Source organism: Dromiciops gliroides, chromosome 1 (genome assembly GCF_019393635.1).
Source record: "Dromiciops gliroides isolate mDroGli1 chromosome 1, mDroGli1.pri, whole genome shotgun sequence".
Taxonomy (NCBI): Eukaryota; Metazoa; Chordata; class Mammalia; order Microbiotheria; family Microbiotheriidae; genus Dromiciops; species Dromiciops gliroides.
The window spans coordinates 237553314-237575732 of record NC_057861.1 but is presented as its reverse complement, the minus strand read 5'-3'; the positions used below and the strand labels follow the sequence as shown (position 1 = coordinate 237575732).

Genomic DNA, 22419 nt, shown 5'->3' with positions numbered 1-22419 from the left:
CATCTGTAAAATAAGCTGGAGAAGGAAACGACAAACCACTCCAGTATCTTTGCCAAGAAAATTCCAAATGGGTCACCAAGAGTTGGCCATGGCTGAAAATGACTGATTTTTATGATAACTGAGCAAGTCACTGAGACCCCTTGTCTTAGTTTTACCAATAGGAGAATAGTAGGGACAAGAAACTTTCTAAAAGTAGGACAAGGCACTTTTTATAAGAACCATTTCCTGATTCTCCCTTAACAGTAGTGTCTTCCGGGGGCAGCTAGGTGGCGCAGTGGATAAAGCACGGGCCCTGGATTCAGAAGGACCTGAGTTCAAATCTGGCCTCAGACACTTGACACTAGCTGTGTGACCCTGGGCAAGTCATTTAACCCTCACTGCCCCGCAAACAAACAAAAACAAAAAACAGTAGCCTCTTCCCACCGTGATTATCTTCAATTTATGCTGTATATATCTTGTTTGCATATGCTGTCTTCCCCATCCGATTTATTTGAGGACAGGGATTGCTTTGCCTTTCTTTATATCCCAGGCACTTAGCATAGTGACTGACAAAGAGGAGTCACTTAGTGAATATTGATTCTATCCATCCACTGCCCCCCCTCCAAAGACGTAAGTATCCTTGGCCTATGTTTCTTTCTCCATTTGTCTTCATGATCATGGGAATTCAATATAAAATTCTGGGAACTTTCATAATCAATTTATCTTCATCTTTATACTAATTTTTACTAGTCTGGAAGAAGAATAAAAAAAAAATGAAGCCTATTCATAGAGCTAGCTGCTACCTTGCTTGCACATGAGTCCTAGCTCTCTGTTGGGCACATAGGTTAAGACACTTAAGAGCTATTCCTTTTGGGTTGGATAGAAACTGGGGGTCTCAGATTCCCAGCGACTGGGGAGCATCGACAGATGGTCCTAGAGCAAAAAGTTACAATAATTCTTCTGGGTCATCAGAACACTGGGTGCTGGAGGTCAAATCCACTCTTACAAAGTCCACTTGTATTTGAATCAATCAACAATATCTAGCAGTTTTCACGTGAAATGATGTTGACCACATGTCCTCGTTTGACTAGCAGAAAGCTGAGGGATTTCTTTTTTGTTGTTGTTGAAAAAGGTCTGGTTTATACAGGTTGAGATTACTATTTACCAACAAATTTACCAAAATTTAATTACTCCCCTACCAAGTATTTACCAAAAAAAAAAAAAAAATCTCCAAAGGGCATCTGTCTTTTAAGGTCTCTTCTAGCTCTAACTATGATTCTAGGTCAGGCCAAAAGTCATGTCACACAACCTACTTTCAACTGACCCACACTCTCTGCATGTTGTAAGCACCAGCTCTGGAGACAGAAGGTCTATGTTAAAATCTCAGCCCTGACATTCTCCGTGTGACTCTGGGAAGGCATCTCTGTTTCCTCATATGGAAAATATAGGACTTGAATTAGACTAGGACTTCTTAGACTTTTTCCCACTTGTGACCTCTTCTTCTCCCAAGAAATTTTTACATGACCTCGGGGATATAGGTACATAAAATAGGTATACATAATCTTTTACTGTTGCCAAAATTTTTGTTGACTTCCACCCAATATGGGGTCACGACCCACAGTTTAAGAAGCTAGGGATTAGGTGACTGTTAAAGTGCCATCTAACTTCAAATCCATGATCTTATAATCCTCAAATTTAAAATGAGGGGGGCAGCTAGGTGGCGCAGTGGATAGAGCACCGGCCCTGGAGTCAGTAGTACCTGAGTTCAAATCCGGCCTCAGACCCTTAACACTTACTAGCTGTGTGACCCTGGGCAAGTCACTTAACCCCAATTGCCTCACTTAAAAAAAAATTAAAATGAGAGAATTAGTCAACAGGACCTCTACACCCACTTCTAATTAAGACATTTCCAATTAAGTGCCCTAGAAGACTTAATGAAAGTCCCAAAGTGTTGTAGATTCCCAATGGCAGAACTCAGAACTTCAGAGCAAAACTTTGGTGAAACACTTGAAAGAAAGATTTTAAAATTCTTTTAAAATACCTGGTACTAATGTTGCCAAATAATACATTTTTATGTTTTATTTTTTATTTCATTTTTTCTAATTACATATGAAAACAATTGTTAACATTTGTTTTTTTTTTTTAATTGAGTTCCAAATTCTCTCCCTTCCTCCCTTCTCCCTTTCCCCACTCCTTGAGAAGGCAAGCAATTTGATATAGATTATACATGTGCAGTCACGAAAAATATATTTCTATATTAGCTATGTTGCAAAAGGAAACAGAAATCCCCCCAAGCATAATAAAGAAAGTTTTTTTTTTTTTAAGTATGCCATAATTTGTATCCAAACTCCATCAGTTCTTTCTCTGGAGGTGAATTGCATTTTCATCATGAGCTCTTTGGAACTGTCTTGGATCATTGTACTGCTGAGAAAAAGCCAAGTCATTCACAGTTGATTACCATACAGTATTGCTATTATTGTGTACAATGTTCTCCTGGTTCTGTTCATTCCATTTTGCATCAGTTCATGTAAGTTTTCCCAGGTTTTGGATAGTTTTTTAAAACACAGAACTAATGAATACTACAGATGCTTCAAGTGCTATAAAATGATTCTTTTATCTTTTTAGAAGAACTCTGACTAAAATATTCAAACTCACTGAGTAGCACATGCAAAGGATGTATTCTGAGAATGGTCTCGACAATTAGACTCTTTGGTGGGACCAGAGAAAGAGGAGAAATGAGGCTAGGTATAATCTAAGTCACTAAAGAATTGTGGAGAAGAAACACCAATGCTACTTGTTCACTATAGTGCCCACTATAGGAGAATGACAACTGAAAATAGTACAGTTGATGACTAATCTAAGAAGATTCTTTTCTTTCTTAATTCTCTTCCCATCTTTCTTTAAAAGGTTCAAAGGCCCTGAATAGGAATGAGCCACACATCTCTTACTTCAATGCCTTTGCAATGCCTATGCCTCTAGGGGAGACAGTGGAGAGAGCTCTGGGTCTAGAGTTAAGAAAACCTGAGTTCAAATTTGGCTTCAGACACTAACCAGATGAGTAACCTTGGGCAAGTTACTTAACTTCTGCATGCCTCAGTTTCCTCAACTGTAAAATGTTGATGATAATAGCACCTTTATCTTCAACTCAGGCTCAACTGAGATATTTGTTGCTCCAATGTCAGTGTGCTCCTGACTGTCTCCAACTTTCCTTTCAAAATGTGAATCCCAAAGTATAAGGCTGAATAGCTGAAAAAGGAGAAAGTGAGGGTTGTTCCTTCTCTGAGTTCCACTTTTTCTTTCCCTATATAAAACCTCTGGGGTTATACCCACAAAAGTATCAGGGCAAAGCAGGGACTCCAGGACAAAAGGTGATAGACACAGCAGCACTGGTGCTGCTGTTCCTGCTGATGTTCCAGGTGCTGGATGCCCACTCCAGTCAAGCCTGGGCTGTGCAGCTCCACTCTTGAGACTAGAGCAGATCCCGGGGCTCATGAGTGGCTTTTACTAAAATAGGCCTTAGAGCCACATACATCAACTGTTCCCTTGGTTCTGCCTCCTTTCCCAAGATGTCAAAAATACCTGTGGTTGACAGGCTGAACCCAAAGGGAAGACACTACCTCCTTTCTTTTCATTTCTCCCTATTCCTTACTATTACTCAGAGGCAACTAGCTGGTGTAGTGGATAGAGTGCTGAGTCTACAGTTGGGAAGACCTGAGTTCAAATCTTACCTCAGATTCTTACTAGCTGTGTGACCCTAGGTAAATCACTTAATCTCTGTAAGTTGGTTTCCTTAAATGTAAAATGGGGATAATCATAGCAACTACTTCCCAGGGTTGTTGTAAGAATCGAATGAGATTTCTTTAAAAGTGTTTAACATGATGCCTGACATGTTTTTGTTGTTCAGTTGTTCAGTGATGTTCAACTAATTCTGTGACCCTGTGGACCGTAGCATGCTAATACTGTCCATGGAGTTTTCTTGGCAAAGATACTGGCATGGTTTGTCATTTCCTTCTCCACTGGATTAAGGCAAAGAGAAGTTAAGTGACTTGCCCAGAGTCACACAGCCAGTGAGTATCTAAGGCCGGATCTGAACTCAGGTCTTCCTGACTCCAGGCCCAGAGCTCTATCCACTGAGCCACCTAGCTGCCTCCACCTGGCACACAGTAGGCCTTCATTATATACTTGTTCCTTTCTCTTTTTTTCTAAACCTATTCTTCTACCTCACCATGACCTCTACCATCCCAGATTGCTACTCATCTTCTGGTTTCACTTTCTCCCCTTCCAAATCTTGATTCTATAGTTAACAAATTTAACGTTACAGTCTTCTACTCTTAGCTGACTATACCTTGCCAAACTCCATCCTAGACTACTCCCACCCCCATCCTAGACTACTCCCACCATGGACTTCTTCTACTCCTTCTGACATGCTGCTGAACACAGCCAGAGAAGTTGTGCAACTTTGCTGAGAAAAATTTGGAACTCAAAATCTTCTAAAAATGAATTTTGAAAACTATCTTTACATGTAACAAAAAATACTATTAAAAATTGAAAAAAGAAAGAAAAAAAGAGTTCCCTTGCTGTAAATTCCCTCTTCTCTCCTATTCTGCATCTCAAAAACTCTTGACATCATCCCCTAACTTTCCTCCTTTACTCCAGTCTCTGATGAAAAGATGGCCAACGCCTATCCCAACTGGATCCCATCCCTTTTGTTTAGGCTTGTAGGTTGTCCCCCAAATCAACATCCCATTCCCAATCTTTCTATAGAACTGGCTACCTAAAAACATGCCTAGGTCTCTCTCTTTCTTAAAAAAAAATACAACGCACCTTCATTTGACCCTACCATTCCCTCAAGATATTATTCAATATCTCAGAAAGTTAACTACATCAGTTGCCTCCACATTCTCTCCTCTCATTTTCCAATTCCTTGCAATCTGGTTTCCAACCTCATTACTTAATTGAAATGGCTCTCTCCAAAGTTAGCAATTAGCTCTTAATTGCAAACGTCAATGGGCTTTTAATCAGTCCTTATCCTTCCTGATGGATCTGCTGATGTTAACCACCCCTTCCTACTCAGTGATCTCTCCCGTCTGGGTTTTCAGATTCCTCTTGGCTCTCCTCCTACTTGTCTGGCTACTGTTCAGTTTCCTTTGATGGATCATTACTCACATCTCAGCCCCTAACTGTGGGTGGAATACAAGGCTCTGTGATGGGCCCCTCTTCTCTCTCTCCCTCTCTCTCTCTCTCACACACACATATCTCTCCCTCTTGGTGAACTCAACACTTTTCAAAGTTCCTCTGTTTGGCATTTCAAGCCCTTTACCATTACCCATATTTATGCATTCTGTGGACTAGGAAAACTGAACTTTGTGGTCTTTCTCCAATGCAATACTTCATTTCTAATCCCCCTTTCCTAGCAAGGACGCTTCCATGCCAGGGACTGTGCTCTCTCCTCACCTGTGTCTTCTGGAATCCCTAGTTTCCTGCAAAGGGCAGTTAAAATGCCATCTTTTACACGGGGCATGTACTAATCTTCAGGCTGCTAGTCCCACATTCTCCTCAATTACCTTGTGTTTATTTTGCATATTCACATATTTATTTTATATATACATGCATACATGTTGTATTGCTGTCTCTCCCTACAAAAATGTAAGCTCCTGAGGGCAGGGACAGGTTCATTTTTGTCTTCGAATCACTATGTGCTAACGTGCGTGGCACAGGACAAGTGCTGAATGAATATATGTTTTCTGATTGATTGATCAGGGTGAAGAAGTGAGCTATGGGTGAATTTTGCCTAGATCTCTGCTCTGATATAAACTCCTTCTGGCCTTACTAAACACAAACTGGGATCATAGAATTAACATCCAGGATGGACTTCAGAGCTCACAGACTTCAACAGCTTGGTCTTGTTTGGGGATATGGAGAGAAAAGTGAAGAATTCCAAGGGAACTCATATTATTCCAATACTTTATAATTAGAAGCATCTTTGGAGTATCCCAAGTCCAAAAGAATCAAAATTGTAGCTGATCCAATGGGCAACAGAAACACATAGTACATGTAAGCTGGCTAATGATGACTTGTGTATAAATGATATAAAAAATACCACAGACAGGGGGTAGCTAGTTGGCGCAGTGGATAGAGCACTGGCCTTGGATTCAGGAGTACCTGAGTTCAAATCCGGCCTCAGACACTTGACACTTACTAGCTGTGTGACCCTGGGCAAGTCACTTAACCCCCACTCACCCGCAAAAACAAAACAAAACAAAAATAAATAAATAAATAACACCACAGAGGATGGATGGATGATTGGAAGCAAAGGAAGACCAGTAATGTAGCAAGCAAAAGAGCAGAGATGGATAAGCATGAGGTTTGAATGAATCTCTGTGAAATATTTAAATTTATATCTTGTTTATACTGATATCTTTTTTTGTTTTTATGTCACCCTCATTTCCAAAAATATCCCTTCTCAATGTGCCAGTCTTTGTAACAAAGAATAAACAGAAGAAAAAACTAGTTCAGCAAATCTCAACACAGTAATTGATTCTGTCAGTTGGTGTAATATTCCACAACCATATATTCCCTCCTCTGTAAAGAAGGGAAGGAGGTGTATTTTATTAATTATACTCTGAGACCAAACCTTTTGATCACTGTATTTACTGAGTGGGCAGCTAGGTGTGTAGTGGCTAGCGTCCTGGGCCTGGAGTCAGGAAGACCTACGTTCAAATCTGACCTCAAACACTTACTTATATGACCCTGGCCAAGTCACTTAACCCTGTTTGCCTCAGTTTCCTCATCTGTAAAATGGGCTGGAGAAGGAAATGGAAACCACTCTAGTATCCTTGCCAAGAAACTCCAAATGGGTCACAGAGTCGGACATGACTAAAATGACTGAATAACAAATTCACTGAATATTCAATTTCAAATTTTTTGTTCTATTTACATGGTCCTAGTCATTGCATATATTATTTTCCTGGCATTTAAAGACCTCCTCAGTCTGGTTCCCATCTGCTTTTCCAGTTTCCTCACATTTTTCCCTACTTCATGCTTTCTCCATTCCCATAAGACTAGGATGCTAGCTGTTCCTCATACACAGCAACTGATCTGCCCCCACCCCCATTCTTCTGCACAATGGTCTACCAAGTGTAGACTGATCCCCCTCCTTACCTATACCTTGTAGAATCTCTAGCTTCCTTCTACGCACAATTTCTCTGAAATATGACAAGGACAAATGTTAAACGGCACAATAGTAAAGGAGCTAAAATACTCAGCCAAGCGTTCCCTGGCCACATGGGTGTCCAACTTCATCCTGACCACTTTCCTCCCTCCTGCTGCTGTTATACCCCACTAGAGGGCAGGCATTTACACCTCTCTGCCCCGTCCCCTACCTCTTGTTCTGATAAAAACCAAGTTGCCCCTGGAAAGGGGACTTCACTGAACTGCTCTAGAGATTCACTGACCACATCAGTGACATCCTGGACCAAAACACTTTCCAGTCTACCACATCCCTAAATATGGTTTCTACCCCGATAGAATGTAAGCTGCTGCTGCTGCTTCTTTTTTTTTTTTTGCAGGGTAATGAGGGTTAAGTGACTTGCCCAGGGTCACACAGCTAGTTAAGTGTCATGTGCCTGAGGCTGGATTTGAATTCAGGTCCTCCTGAATCCAAGGTCAATGCTTTATACACTGTACCACCTAGCTGCCCCACAGAATGTAAGCTTCTTGAAACACGAATGGTGTGGCTTTTATATTTTAGCTTCACTACTCAGTGCAGTGTTTGGCACATTAAGTATTTTAATATATGATCATTCATTCATTCATTCATACATACATACATACATACATACATACATACATACATACATACATATTCCTACCTGTGTGGCTTTGAGCAAATCATTCAACCTCCCTGAGCCTCAATTTCCTCATCTGTAAAAGGAGGGTTTGTCTTCTGAGGTCCATTCTAAACCTAGATCAGAAGTTCTTAATGTGGAATCTATGAACCTGGAGTTTAAAAATATTTTGATAATTGTATTTCAGTATGATTGGTTTCCTTTGCAATTCTATGCATTTAAAAACCTTATTCTTAGACAGGATCTATAGGTTTCACCAGACTAGGAAAGGATTTCATAACAAAATAAAGAAATTATAGAAAATAAAGAAAAGAAGGACAACACAGAAAACACCTAAAAGAAAGAACAGCAAGAAAAGAAATAAAAGAATGAAAGAAAGAAAAGAAAGAAAGAAAAGAAAGAAAAGAAAGAAAGAAAGAAAAAGAGGATGTTGTGAACTCCTGCTCTTAAATTAATTATCCTAAGTGTGGGAGAAGTCTTTATCTTTGTATTCCCAGACCCAGCTGCTTGTTTTTTACTCAAAAGGCAAAAGAGTAAATAAATATATGCCTTATTTCTCACATAGGAGATGGTGACTGTGATTGCTTGCACAACTATAATGACTCTGATATAATTATACTTTTTTTTTTCTTTCCAAAGGGGAAAGTAGAATGCCACAGATCTAAAAGGATCTGTTTAGAATATTGCTTATTCTGGGTATAGGATCGCTGCTAAGAAATTCTAACTGCTTTATATCTTTGATGTTTAAAGCAAAATAACCAAGTTGAGAGGATATACACTTAACCTATAATCAGAGAACACTGATTATGAAAATTTGTGGGGCTTAGATCCCAGGAATTTCAACAAGTTTCTTCAAACTCTGAGCCTGCCTGTCTAATTGTGACTTTTTAGGCTGACAAGTAAATTGACATGTACCTATCCACGAAGCTATAACTAGTCTCCCTAAGTTACTAATATGGAGAGATAAGTGCCACCTTCTTTTAATGGCGTAGTCCCTTCAAAGTTTAATGGTAACCTCATTGAATGGCTAAGTTTTATAAACATCTCCCTTGTCCATGAGAGGCCTTATGGCTTAGTGAATACAGAGAAGCCATCCTTGAAGCTAGAAAAATGGGGGATCAAGTATAACCTCTGATACTTGCTAGCTATGTGACCCTGAGAAAATGCTTTAGCCTCTCAGTGTTCTAGGCCAGGGCTTCTTAAACTCTTTCCATTCATGGCCCCTTTTTGCCTGAGATATTTTTACATGACCCTGGTTATATAGGTATATGAAATAGGTATACATAACCTTTTACCATTGCCAAGTTTTTCGCAACCCTCACATTCAGGTACATGATCCCCATATATGGTAGTGATGCACAGTTTATAATATCAGTTGTTTTTCAGTTGTGTCTGACTCTTTGTAACCTCATTTGGGGCTTTCATGGTTAAGATACTGGAGTGGTTTGCCATTTCCTTCTCCAGCTCATTTTACAGATGAGGAAACTGAGGCAAATAGGGTGAAGTGACTTGCCCAGGGTCACACAGCTAGTAATTGTCTGAGGCCAGATTTGAACTCAGAAAGATGAATCTAGGTCCAACACTATCCACTGCACCACCTAGCTGCCCCTGATAATGTAATACAATATATAACATAATACAGTAATGTAATGTAATATGTACATAATATAAATATAATATAGCATAACACATATAACATAACATAATATAAATTGCAGAGAAGGTGCTGACTTGTAATGGCACATGTCCTATTATCAATGAAATCATAGGTCCTGTTTCGATTCTTATTCCCCTTTCCAAAGTCACAACAAAAACCCATCATCTGGGTCAACCTGTCCAAGGCCAGCCAGTAGCAACACTTCCTATGTTCTACTTAGTGGGAAAGGACAATCCATGGGAAGAAAACTGGAGTTCCACAAATAACCCAAAAGTCTTTTCGGTGAATTCAGATGTTTTGGACAGCCCTCTCAGACTAAAAAGAATAGTGACTTTTAGAGTACACTAATTTAAAAGGTCAGGAGAATCCCAGGATGAAGTCAGCAGGTCCCTGATGAGGAGTGAGGAGTCTAGCAGACGCCATTGCTTCCACTAGTCAGAAAGCTCTGCTTAGAAAAATAAGTTTATAAAAATAAGTAGCAGTCCCATTTTTGACAATTCTCCCATCTCCAGTATTCATTTGTTTCTGTGTTGGAAGAGTAATGTTTCATGAAACTGGCAAACAAGATGTTGATTTTACAATAGGAATAAGGGGAAATCATGAGAGGCAGCATGCGGTACAAGATGGAGGGTTGGACATGGGACCAGGAAGACCTGAGTTCAAATTCTCTCTCTGACACATTACTAGCTGTGTGGCCATGGGCAAATCACTTAACCTCTCAGCATCCCCAGTAACTTTCTAAGATTATACATTATAGAAAAGAAGCCGGGGCAGCTAGGTGGTACAGTGGATAGAGCACCAGCCCTGGATTCAGGAGGACCTGAGTTCAAATTCGGCCTCAGTCACTTAACACTTACTAGTTGCATGACCCTGGGCAAGTCACTTAATCCTAATTGCCTCACCAAAAAAAAAAAAAAGGAAAAAAAAAAAAAAAAGAAAAGAGGCGTATCAGTGGAAGGAGTTTGCACAATAGGAATTCCCCACCTTGATGAATTCACAGGTCAGGACCTAAACTCGGTGGTGGGTGAGGGACAGGGTATGTCATAAACCTGGGGCCTAAAGCCAAAATTATTTTTTTAAGGCAATGTTCCTTGTCCAGTGACGGGATGTTCATCCTTTCTTTCATGAAAATAATCTGTGACTATTTTCCTTTCTGAGCGAAAGACAAGGGAATAGAAGATGATGGCTCTGAACTCAGCTGGATCTGTGACCTCATCTTTGTACATACTGTCTCAAACCACAGATCACACCTTGTCTGTGCCTTCTTAAATGATGCAACTCACACCCATGTCTTCTCTTGAATCCTCCATGGGGATGAAGTGGGGACATCCAAATACCATGCCGGCAGCCTTCCTCCAGACAGCTTGACATTCTGTGGATGCCTGCAGAACACACTGGCTTAGTCATCTCCTTTGTTCTCACTACATGACAAGCTTTTCCATCCAAATATCTTTTGGATAACTCTGACATGACTTAGGGTGCTCGATTCTTCCTTGTCAAACTGGCATTGTCTATTTATACCTGGGGCAGCCAGAGTGCCAGGGCCTGGAGTAAAAGACCTGAATTCAAATCTGGCCTCAGACACTAATTGTATGACCCTGGACAAGTCCCTTCACACTGTTTGCCTCAGTTTCCTCATCTGTAAAATGGGGATTAAAAATAGCACCTACCTCACTGGATTGTTCTCAGGATCAAATGAGATAATACATGTAAAGTGTTTTACAAACTTTAGTGTGATTTAGGAGTATTATTAGTTACTATTAATAAATGGCCTATATCTCTCTTCATATTCGGAAAGTCTAAAAGTAATAAAAAGCATTTTGACTGAAACCTGTATCTTTGATGAGAATGGAGAGGCTAAAGTGTCCTAAAAAGACACTTGCTGTTATCCTACAGCTTGCCAAATGATCTCTGCCTCTTGCTACTGAAGCCAACAGGTACTCTGCAAATTGACAAGCTCCCTTATCCCAGGAGCTTCTCTATCTTGAACCTTAAAAAAATTTAAAAAACAAAAAACTTTGGTCTAATCAGCTCACTGATGCCCTCACCAAGCTGACCTTGAGCAAGGGTTAGCTGATACATTCTGCACCCTCATGAATGAAATGGGATCCCTTCCTGTGCCAATTCCTCAATTGGATGTACTCCCAACATTCCCTGAGTCATGTGGCTGCTCCAGTCTGGGCTCCTGCAAAGGACCAGCATACTGTGAAGAAGCAAGCCACACCATGCAGTCAGTCAAATCTTAAATGAGCCGGTGTGCCTGGGGCCGAGAGGGTTATGGTAGTCAATCAGTATCAGAGAGCATACATATTTCTGAAGGAGGATTCCGCTGCCCTGTTTCTACAGAAAGTAAGTCAAGGAAACTGAGAGTAGGATCATTTCTGGTCTGACTGGTCTCTTCCTACGGATTTTTAGTCCAAACCATGTTAGTAAACTTTTGGTCTTAACAGTGATGCACAGCATACCTATCCATAAGTAGACCCAAGTTTCTGAGGGGGTGTGATAGAGTGACAAGAGAAACTTGCTGGGTAACCAAGGACAAGTCACAATCTCACGGAGCCTCAGTTTCCCCAACTCTCACCAGGTCTGTGTGAGCAAAGCACTCTGTGAAGCACTCTATAAATGAGTTATCATGAGAACTTAGTCCTCCATTTAAAGTGACAAATCACTTGATGCTCCTGGAATCCAAACCTAATTACAAGGACTTGGAGTACAATCCCATTCGAGCAAAAAAGTGATGGCCATTGGGATGATAATAATAGCAAACAGTTCTATAGCCCTTGAAGGTTTGGAATTCACTTTACATATAATATCTCATTTGGTCTTCACAACAACCCTGTGAGGCAGGTGCTATCATCACACAGAAGTGTCCGGAGAAGGAAAAGGGGAACCCAAAAGACGGAGATAGAGCTGGACCAGGATGATAAAATATGGGGAGAGATAAGATTCAGAGTCTGTATTTCTGAACATCCCTTTCTCACATACACACAAAAAATGAGGCAGCTGGGTTGTGCAGTGGATAGATCACTGGGTCTGAGTTCAAATCCAGTTCAAATCCTCAGACATCTACTAGCTGTGTGACCCCAGGCATGTCACTTAACTCATCTTGGCCTCAGTTTCTCCAAACAGAAAATGAGGATCAAAATAGCATCTACCTCACAGGGTTGTTGTGAGGACCAAATGAGATAATATTTGCAAAGTGCTTAGCATAGTGCCTGGCACACTGTAAGTGCTTAATAAATTTTTTTTTTAAAGTAATCTGCCTGGGGCAGCTAGGTCGTACAGTGGATAGAGCACTGGTCCTGGATTCAGGAGAACCTGAGTTTAAATCCCACTTCAGACCTTTGACACTTACTAGCTGTGTGACCCTGGGCAAGTCACTTAACCCCAACTGTCTCACCAAAAACAAACAAAAACCAACCAAACAAAAAATAATCTGCCAGAATTTCAAGGAAGAAAACATAGCCCACCGCCTGCCAAGCCACCTTACCAGGTAAGCAATGGTGGGTGGGTAGAGGAATCACCCTTTAATAAAGCACTCTCTCCCTACCAGAGGTGTGGTGCTCTCAGTTCTAGGAAGGTGGCAGCCATTCCATCTTGGGAGACCAAGGGGAAGCAGTTGGGATCAGTTAACCAGAGGGGTCTGGGACAGTGCCAGGTAGATTCCCTGAGTTCTCTGGGGGCAGTGCCCAATCTGCTCCTCCTTGGGCCAACACACAGAGCCTATGCCCCAGAAAGAAGAGCAGAACTAAGTAACAAAGGGCACTAAGAGGAACAGCAATTAAGTGTGGTAAGACGCTCAGAGGGATGGTTCTACAAAGCTGGCACCACTGAAAATTTGCTTCTATTTTAGTAGATTGGCTGTCCCAACAGTTTTTCACTCCTGGATGAGACAGACAGTGGAAGAATTCATACTGGTGTCCAGTTGTCATCCAAAGTTAATCCCACTATGATCACTTGGCATTAAATCACAATCTGCTGGCTAACAGGTGATATCTGGGCATAGTTGGTGGAAAGCACCAGGCCCAGCCTGAAAGATCATTATGCATAATAAATAAGAGCTGACATTTCTAGAGGGATCTTTGGTTTACTACCAAGTCCTTTCCATACATTATCTCATTTGACTCTAGACTGTAAGAAGAAGATGGCCCAAGGATAATTATCTCCATTTTATACAGATAAAGGCCTGAAGCACAAATTCAGTAAGTAAATTTGTCCCAGGTCACTCAGCTAAGAAATGGCAAGGCCAGGTTTTAGTATCCTCTTTCTTCTGTCTGAACTGTGGTGCAGTAGAAACCATGCTGGATTTGGAGTAGGGTCTTGTGTTCAAATCCCAGCTCTCCTACCACTACCTTCAAGGTCTTGAGCAAACTAATTAATCTCGCTGGACCTCAGTTTCTCCATCTGCAAAAGGGGAGAAGGTTATACTTGGTGGCTACTAAGGTATCTTTCAGGTCTAAATCTGGGATGTCATTGTTGCATGAAACTCAATTTGGAAACTCCCAATCCTATCTCAGACACAAACTAGCCGTGTGACCCTGGGCAACTCACATAACTTCTTTTAGAGTTAATCTCCTCACCTGCAAAGGGAGGATGATAATAGCACCTACCTCTAAGGATTGTTGTAAGGATTATACACAGGACTTTGCCAACCTTAAAATGCAATTTAAATGCCAGCTATTATCGGCAACATGTTAGAGGGCTGGGCTTGGAGTCCGGAAGACTTGAATTTAAATCCAGTCTCAGACACTTACTAGCTGTGTGACACTGGGCAAGTCATTCAACTGCCTCATTTCCTCATCTGTAAAACTAGCAGGAAGAAGGAAATTGCAAAGCACTTTGCAAGAAAATGGGATCATGAATACTCAGACATGACTGAAACAACAGAACATGTGGAGAGCTGTCTGAGGAACTAAGAGGCGTGAATAAAAAAATGCTGAAAAGGCACATATAAATCTAATTTTTCTAAATAAAATCAAGTTTTAAGTGCATTTGAGGAAAGCTGCTAGTCAAAGGAAATCTCTCTTTCAGTGAAGAATAATCTTGTAAAAGCAAAGACTAACTTTTTTGTGTGGAAATAAATATTTTTATACACCAGCTTTGTTTAAACCAAGACACGTTTGTAGCAGTTCAATTTTGTTTTCATGATTTCTCCAAGACAGTTTTCATAAAACTCTGATTTAGTCCTTAGTCAAATTAGTCCATGAGTACCTATATCTTGGACAGAGACTGTACATGAAGAATGAGCTGGGCCCAGAATTAAATTGGGAGAACTGGCGCTAGTGGAATCACATTCAGGAAACTACACAGTGCTTTTCAGGATTTCTAAATGCGCATGATTTTGGCACCAATGTTCCTTCTGTGATGGGCATGATTTATGGGGCCATCAAAATCTCTGAACACTGTAGGTGACTCAAAGGATGGTGAGAAACGACATGGTGAACAAGCCAATAAAAACTTATGACCAAAAATTGTTGTAGAAGACACTAACAAGTACATATGTGGCAAGAAAGGGAGGTGTGAGTCCCCTCCCCAGTGGTACAGATGAGCCCACCCCACCCCCCTTCTCATCCTGTGCCAGTGAGGGCTCTTTCCAGCACACCAAGGGTTCGTAGGTGGATGAATGGCCCAGGGCTGCTGGCATCCATGAAATATGAAAAGAAACCAAGGAAGGAAGACCCTTGGTGTGCTGGAAAGAGCCCTCACTGGCATAGGATGAGAAAGGGGGTGGGGTGGGCTCATCTGTACCACTGGGGAGGGGACTCACACCAGTGACATCATAGATCCAATGAATCATCAAATTTTTACAGCCTACTTGTAGTCAACCCAGTCCATATAGAAAAAGTCACAAAAAGCAATTCATGCACCTAGACACTTAATAAATGTCAGCTACGAACAACACCGTTGATATTAATCTGCTAAACTTTAAACCCAAGGCCTCAGCATAGTCCATTAGTGGAAGCCAAATGAGCCTGTGTTCACTTAAGTCAGGTCAAGTCAACTAGAATTTATTTAACACCTACTCTGTATCAATCATTGTGCTAAGTGCTGGGGATAGAAACAAAAGCAAAAACAAGAACCCCTCCCCCCCCCAAAAGCTTCTGGTCTCATGGAGGTCACAATCTAATGGGAAAGACAGCATACAAATAACTTTTCTAAAAATCAGTTTTTTGAGGGCTGGGGCAAAGGGAATACCAATTTGTTGTACAGGTAGCTAGGTGGTACAGTAGTAGATAGATCTCAGAGTCTGGAGTCAGGAAGACCTGAGATCAAATCTGGCTTCAGACACTTGCTAGCTGTGTGACCCAGAAAAGTCATTTAATTTGTTTTCCTCAGTTTCCTCAAATGTAAAATGAAGATCATAATAGCACCTACCCTCTCAATGTTGTTGTGAGGATCAAATGAGATGATGGCCGCAAAGTGCTCAACACAGGGCCTGGCACATAATATGCACTACATAAATGTTGTTGTTGTTATTATTATTATCGTGGTGCTTTTAGCACAGTGCCTGGCACAAATTAAGCACTATATAATTGGTATTTTCTTTTTTTCTTTCTTCTGGGTAAAACTTTGAACTGGGCACAAGCTTAAGCTAGTCAATGATCCATTCATCAAGCTAACTATCTAGAGGGGCAGCTAGGTGGCGCAGTGGATTGAGTACAGGCCCTGGAGTCAGGAGGGCCTGAGTTTAAATCTGGCCTCAGACACTTAACACTTACTAGCTGTGTGACCCTGGGTAAGTCACTTAACCCCAATTGCCTCACCCCCCCAAAAAAAGATAACCATCTAGAGCAGGAGTTCCTAAATAAACTTACATACCCCCCCAAAGTGTATGTATATATACATGTATCTGTATGTGTGTACATATGAATATAATTCATACATATGAATCCATATATATATATATATAATTTCATTTAAGATCTTTATAAGCAACCTGAAAAGTAGGTGCTACAAATACCCCCATTTTATAGATGAGGAACCCATGGTTAAGTGATTTGTCAAGGGTCATACAGCTGATAAAGAGTCACAAGGAATATCTGAATTGTGGTTTTCTGACTGCAAATCTAGTACTCTGCCTATTGTATCTAAGTTTAATTCCTGCCTCTGACAAGACACTAGTTGAATCATTTGACCTCTCAGTGAACCAGTCAACTTCCTAAGTGTATAAATTCCAAACAGATTGCTGAGTCATACATAGCACCTTGCATGGTCTAAAAGAAACCACATTTTGTTTATATGACTAAGAAATAATTAAAAGGGTCATAGATATGAAGCTAAAAGAGATCTTACATCTTACATCTCCTCTGGTTCAACCCTCTCTTTTTTTAAAGTAATAAACATTTTTATTTATAGTTTTGAGTTCCAATTTTTTTATCCCTCCTTCCCCCCCCCCTCCTCCTTCCCTGAGGTGGTAAGCAATCAGATATAGGTTATACATGTACAATTATACAATACATTACCATATTAGTTATTTTGTACAAGAAAACTTGAATAAAAGAAAAAAATTAAAGAAAGTGAAAAATAGCATGCTTCAGTCTGTGTTCCATCAGTATCAGTTTTTTCTTTGGAGATGGATAGTATGTTTCATCAATAGTCCTTTGGGATTGTCCTGGATCATTGTATTGCTGAGAACAGTCAAGTCATTCACAGTTCTTCATCAAAAAATATTGCTGTCTGTGTACAATGTTCTCTTGGTTCTGCTCACTTCACTATATGTTATTTCATACATGTCTTTCCAGGCCTTTCTGAACTCACCCTGCTTGTCATCTCTTATAGCACAATAACATTCCATCACCATCATATACCACCGCTTGTTTAGCTATTACCCAACTGATGTACATTCCTTTGATTTCCAATTCTTAGCCACCACTAAAAGAGCTGCTATCAATATTTTTGCACAAATAGGTCTTTTTCTCTTTTTGGGGATGTCTTTGAGGTATAAACCTAGCAGTGGTATTGCTGGATCAAAGGGTATGCACAGTTCTATAGCCCTTTGGGCACAGTTCCAAATTTCTCTCCAGAATCAACTCTCTCTTTTTAAAGATGAGGCCCAGAGTATTTAAGGGACTCACCCATAGTCACATTCCATCAACTGACAGAGGCCAGAATTCAAATCCAGATCCTCTCACTGTGCTCTTCCCACTGTTCTATGGCCCCTATTAATAACAGCTTTCTATAAACAAAATTAAACAAAAGTATCTATTCTCCAAAAAAAATACAAATAAAACAGTTTCTCTTTTGCTTGAGAACGCCTTAGCTTCTGTCTGGCAGGGAGAGGTGGTGAAATTCCATTTATTTGTTCACCTAGACAAAAACTCCTTGTTACGGGCTGGGAGAAACTTCAGAAGGCTGTAGAGTACTGTATGACACTGGACATATGGGCCAGACTAGACTACCAGTCTGGGGTTAACTTAAATGGCATCTGATTAGCTCTAGTTTCTCTAGGACATTAAGCTTTGCAATGTACTTTCCTCACGAGCATTTGGAGCAGGTAGTACAAGTATTATTATCTTTAATTTTCAGGAAGCTGAGGGTCAGAGAGGTTAAGGGAAGATCTCGAGGTTAATAAATGGCCAAGAAGGGGACTTCTGGCTGAAGGAGATGTTGTGGGTCCAATTAGCTAAATACAGAGAAAAAAAAAACCCTGTTCTGTGGACACAGACTTTGCATACACCTAATTCCAATCTGTTCATTCAATAAAAACTGTGAGTACTTTTGAGGGGCAAGGCACACAGTGCCAGGAATCTGAGGAGCTAAACTATATATGCAGGTAACAATGGTTTTGAGGAAAAATATGGAAAGTACCACAGGCAAGTAGACAAATATGCCACTTTGCAAGGAAGACTAAATGAAAAAATTCATATAGCTAAGCAAGTTGGCACCATTGTATGGGGTGGGGGTAGGAGATAAGACTTTAAAGTTAATGGTAGGGGCATCGAGGTGGCACAGTGGATAAAGCACCGGTCCTGGAGTCAGGAGGGCCCGAGTTTAAATCTGGCCTCAGACACTTGACACTTACTAGCTTTGTGACCCTGAGCGAGTCACTTAACCGTCACTGCCCCACAAAAAACAAAACAAAAACAAAAAATAAAAACAAAAAACCAAGATTTATAAAGTTAATGGTGGGTCACTATTGTCATCTCCTCGTACAAAGGAAAACACAGTTAATTTAGGAGAAAGCAGCATTATTGGATGCTTTGAAACAAGACCAGTATGAAATGCTATAAATTTAATGTTCTATCTTATGCTCATTTCAAAGACCCCAGTCAACAAATGAAACAAAACCAGCTGGACATCAATATGTTGAGATTTTTCTACCCACTTATACACAGAGGGTCTGTTTCTACATTCTCATATTCTAGTTAAGTGACCTCCACCATCTTTACAACCACAGGAGTTTGTTTGTGCTTTTTTGTTTATGTTAGTTTCAGAAATTCTACCTAATGGCATAAGCATCCTTTCAAAGCTTACCAGTTTAATTAGAGCAAACGGGTATGTGACCAAAGTTCCAGCGCCCTGTAGTCCAATCACCTCATAGCCTCTAATTCATCATACACAGCATTTTTGGAATAATCTTCCTAAAACATGCAGCAACTGCCCTCCTCAACATTATATAATGAGCTCCCCGCTGGATCAAGTTCTTTCCCTTCTTTTTAGCATTCAGGATCTTCCTCATTTTGGCCCCACCTCACCTAATTTCTCACTATTTTTTTTTCTGTGTGCTTCTCTAGGTTTCTGTTTTCTAATTTCATAAACATGTTAGAACGGATGATCTCTAAGATTCCATCCATTTCTGGTATTCTATTATTCTTAATATTTCCTATTCTATCATAGTCATTTCCCTCCCCCCCCATGCCTTTGTTCATATATTCTGGTTATCCTACCACTTTCTTCAATTTGTTCATATTTGTGAATCTTGTTGCCACCAAAAGATTCTAAGCTCCTTGAGGGCAGACTACTATACCCTCTATTTCTTCTGTATCCCCAACAGCAGGTCTAGGAGAAGAATGTGGGGCAGTGAGGTAGGGCAGTGGATGCAGCACTAGGTAACTCATCTTCCTGATTTCAAATCCTTCCTCAGACACTTACTAGCTGGATGACCCTGGGCAAGTCACTTCACCATGTTGACCTCAGTTTCCTCACCTGTAAAATGAGCCAGAGAAGAAAATGATGAACCACTCCTATATCTTTGCCAAGAAAACCCCAATGGGGTCTCGAAGAGTCAGACATGGCTGAATGACAGCAGCAACAACAAAGGCTAAATATACAAAGTCTGGTTAAAAGGGGAAAGGGCTACTATGGAGCAAGGGACCTGCAAAATAATAAACTGGAGAAGGCCGATCCATGTGGGAAGAACAAGGCTAAAGGGTGGCTCTAATGGGACTCCTGCAGAATTGAGATGTCAAGGAGAGCTCATTTAATTAGGAGCAGCAGGGAGTCAGGTGAGGTTAGTTAACTTCAAAGTCTTTATTTAACTGTGACTTGAGGAGGCTGCTTTTCTAGTAATAGCACAGGCATAACTGTTCCCCAGAGATTCTCCCTCCATTTGTTTTGACCTTTCCTGGTTTTGAAAGGTCTGTAATTGAAATAGATTTTGATGGCTTGGATAAAGCCTAGGATTATTTGCTGCAAAATTTTGGCTTGATTTTTTTTTAATAAACCACCACAATTTTCTCAGACTTTTACATTAACATCAATGCTTGTTGTCCCTAACAAACGGTTTCCCTTTTATCACCAGGACTCAGCCTGAAACATAGCACACTTGAGAAAAGTTTGCTACCTTCCTACCTTTTCCCAATCCTTTTCACATCTCATAAGCCTCTTAAATTTGTCTCAAACACATTGAGGTGGCCTTAAAGGTGCACAATTTAAAATATTCAGTCAAACTCTCTTGCTTCTCACAGCTTTGTGGCCTGGGGTTGGGGGGATCAGGGGTTGCAGCTTAATCATGTGCTCTCTAATAGGGGACTCAGGCAGTTGGAATAACCCTCCGTGATTAGCCCTCAGAACATTCCTTCTCATTATCTCCCCCACACACACCCTTCCATCATCTTCATCAATTGTGTTGAGGCACCCTTGATTCTTTAATCTACTTTACCCATGACATCCAATCAGTCAGCAAGGATTGGAGATTGTACCCCTGAAATGCCTCTCCAATCTGTCCCCCTTCTCTCCACTCACACAGACTAACCGAGGCCTTCATGACCTTTAGCCTGGACTACTGCAATAACCTCCTAATTGGTTCCCCTGTTTCCATTTCTTTCCTCTACAACTCATCCTCCAGACAGCTGACAAAATAATCTTCCTAATGCACACTGCCTCCCTCCTCCCCAAAGGATAAAACACGAATTCTTGAGATTGGCATTTATTTTTTATCTTCCCCTTTTTGTTTTTCTTTAAGACATTTTAAAATTAAATTGTAGTTTATTTTCAAAACAATATCCATCTCTCTCTCTCTCTCTCTCTCTCTCTCTCTCTCTCTCTCTCCCCCTCACCTCTGCTCTACCCCTCCCTCCACTGGAAAAGCAAGAAAAAAAACTATTATAAACGTGTATAGTCAAGCAAAGCACATTCCTGCATTGCCCATGTCCATAAATGAAAAGGTTTCAATTTGCACTCAGAGTCCATCACCTCTCTATTAGGAAGGGGACAACATGCTTCATCCCAAGTCCTCTGGAATTGTGTTTAGCCGCTGGGCTGATTGATTGAGTTTCCAAGTGTTTCCAAGTTGTTTGTCTTTATAACATTGTTCTTATAATACAAATTGTTCCCCTGGTTCTGCTCGCTTCACTTTGACTCTGGAACACTCCATACAATGACTGGCTCTAGTGGGACAATGATGGACAAATGCAAGACAATTTGAACAGTTAAATTACACACAAGATCATCTGAGGAGGTTTCTCAGGTTGGCACTTCAAGCCCTTTACAATCTGGCTCAAACCTACTTTACAGCTGTGTTTCATATGGGCTTCATCTCATTCTATGCTCCAGCCACAGTGGCTGACTTGGTATTCCTGGAACTCAGCGTTCCTTCCCCTCCATTACTTTCCAAAGTCAGCCTCCCTTGGCAGGATTCCCCCCCCCCCCCCCTTAGAATCACAAGGTCCCTTCAAGGCTCTCATTATGAGACACCTCCTACTAGACATCCCCCCCATCTGCCAGTAAATGTTCCTCCTCAAATTATCTTGTGCCTATTGAGCTGTTCAAATTGTCTTGCATTTGTCAATCAACAAGTATTTATTAAATGCCTACTAAGGGCCAGGCACTGCATTTGGAACTGGGTTGGTAAAAGGAGAAAAAGCAAAACAAGCCGTACTTGAAATGATCTTGCATTCTACTTCTCTGTTTAAGTGTCTCTAGTCTGTACAATATAAACTCCTTGAGGACAGGGACTTGGTTATTTGTTTTGTCTGTACCCAGATTGTCGAGCTGGATTGTTGGCACTGTCAGTTAAGACGCTTCTCTGGGGTAGGGAGCATTTCTCATACTTGGCAGCTTCCTCTGGGCCTACCATAGTAAGTCACACTTAAATGCTTTGATATTGAATAAAGTGAAAATCACTGCTCATAGCTCTGTCCAGGAAAGGATGAATGGCTACAGGTGGCTGAAGGTGAGGCTGACATACCTCGCTACACATGCAGCTGCTGCAGCCCTCTGAGGTCAGTGAGAATACAATCTGGAATTATGGACTTTTAGAGTTGGAGATCATTTTTAAGAAAGCACTGTATGGAAAATAGCACTACGTTCTGGGTAAAAGAAGCTGAGTCTGGATTCTGACTTGACTTCTCTTGTTCCATCTGTGAGAATCAGAATGCCACCCCCCCCCCAGCTGAGAACCAGGGCAGCCCCTCCCTGAGGAGAAACCCAGGGCATGTGACTAGAGTCGGAAGTTACATCTATTCATAGAAATGCCTGTAAGTCATGTCAATCAGT

The 22419-nt window shown here is 40.9% G+C and overlaps 1 protein-coding gene across 2 annotated transcripts in view; it reads right to left on the bottom strand.

The window, feature by feature from the left end:
- Window positions 1-22419, bottom strand: part of CABLES1 (Cdk5 and Abl enzyme substrate 1) — a 153638-nt gene that overhangs the window by 91912 nt on the left and 39307 nt on the right. The window lies entirely within an intron of this gene.